Below are 1,844 nucleotides of genomic sequence, written 5' to 3'. Positions count from 1 at the left end.
GTCGAGGTCAGGAAGCATCCCAAGCATAGGAGCTTCTGTCCCTGTGTGGTGGTGAGAGTGGATGCCCTCACCAACCTGAAGCTCTCTGAACCCCATTGTTTGTAGTTTTTACAGCTGTTCCTTTCCTAGGCATGATTCTGTCACTGGTCATTTGTGATGAACTCAATCTCCAGCCTCCGCCCATCCCTGGAGTTTAGGAATAAGTGAGGTTGAAAATTCCAGCTCTCTAATCATATGATTGGTTCCTCTGGCAACAACCTCACAACTGAAGCTCTCTAGGGGACCTGCAAGAGTCATAGCATAAACTCAGGTGTGGTTGAAAGGGGCTTACTATAAATAACAAACTCCTTACCTCTATTACTTGGTAAACAACCAGTGTTTTAGGAGCTGTGTGCCAGAAATGAAGGACAAAGACCAAATACATATTTCTTACTATATCGAGATATTACAGTGCTTCTTTTGACAGCACATATACTAAAATTGGAGCCATATAGAGAAGATTAGCATGGCCCTTTTGCAAGGATTACACGCAAATTCGTGAAGCATTACAGAAAGAAAGAAAGAAAGAAAGAAAGAAAGAAAGAAAGAAAGAAAGAAAGAAAGAGAAAGAAAGAAGGAAAAGAAAAAAGATATCTCCGTGTTTCTAGGAATTTGTTTATTTCATTTGTTATCCAATTTATTGGCTTACTATTGTTGATAATACTCTCTTAGAATCCTTGTTTCAGTAAGGTCGGTATAATTTCCACACTTTCATTTGTGATTTTAGTGATTTGAGTCTTTTCTTTTTCTTAATCTAGCTTTTTCAATTTTGTTGCTATTTTCAAAGAACCAACTTTTGGTTTGTTGATTTTCTTTTTTCAACCTATTTGCTTTTATTTATTTATTTTTTAAGTTTTATTGGATTGAATTCAAGCTTTTGGCAGGAGACTCTGGAGAAAGAGCCTGTTTCCTTACCATTTCCACCTTCTAGACTGTAGGGCTTTCTCTTCCTCCATCTTCAAAGATGGCATTGGCTGAATGGCTGGTTGAGATTTTCTCATGCCCTATCACTTTTTTTTTATCCTCACCCGAGGACATTTTTCCATTTTTTATTCAGATAGAGTGGGAGGGAGAGAGAGGAAGAGGAGAGAGAAACATCGACATGAAAGGGACACATCGAGTGGCTGCTTCCTGCATGACCCAACCAGGGCTGGGGACAAACTGCAACCGAGGTACCTGCCCTTAGTGGGAACCAAACCCGGGTCTCTCTGGACCGTAGGCTGACACTCTAACCGCTAAGCCAAATCGGCCAGGGCTCAACCTATTTTCTATTTTATTTGGCTTCATTTTAATCTTTGTTATTTGTTCCTTCTGCTAGTTTTGGCTTTAGTTTGTTCTTTTTGTGGTTCCTTAAGGTGTTCAGTTAGGTTATTAACTTAAGCTTAAGATACTTTTTCTAAAAAATTCCTCACCTGAGGATATTTTTTTTACTTATTATCAGATAGACTGGGAGGGAGATGGACAGAGAGAAACATTGATGTGATAGAGCCGCATTGACTGGTTGCCTCCTGCACGACCCGACCAGGGCCAAGGACAAACCGCAACTGAGGTATGTGCCCTTGACTGGAATCGAACTCACGACTCATTGGTCCTTGGGCTGACACTCTAACCACTGAAGCAAACCGGCCAGGGCAGATTCTTCTTTTACTTTCCTCACCCGAGGACATTTTTCCATTTTTTGTTCAGATAGAGTGGGAAGGAGAGAAAGAGAGAGAAACATCCATGTGAAAGGGACACATTGAGTGGTTTCCACCCACACGACCCAACCAGGGTTGGGGACAAACTGCAATTAAGGTAGGCGCCCT

At 41.3% G+C, this 1,844-nt stretch overlaps 1 non-coding gene across 1 annotated transcript; it reads left to right on the top strand.

Annotated features, from left to right (window-relative positions):
* Positions 1-450: 450 nt before the first annotated feature.
* LOC118635105 lies at positions 451-557 on the top strand. Its single transcript, XR_004960449.1, has one exon. It is a non-coding gene; the product is annotated as a U6 spliceosomal RNA (small nuclear RNA).
* Positions 558-1,844: the final 1,287 nt, after the last annotated feature.

The sequence above is a fragment of the Molossus molossus genome, unplaced genomic scaffold (assembly GCF_014108415.1).
Source record: "Molossus molossus isolate mMolMol1 unplaced genomic scaffold, mMolMol1.p scaffold_m16_p_19, whole genome shotgun sequence".
Classification (NCBI taxonomy): Eukaryota; Metazoa; Chordata; class Mammalia; order Chiroptera; family Molossidae; genus Molossus; species Molossus molossus.
The sequence above is the reverse complement of the archived record's forward strand: the minus strand, read 5'-3'. Positions and strand labels throughout refer to the sequence as shown.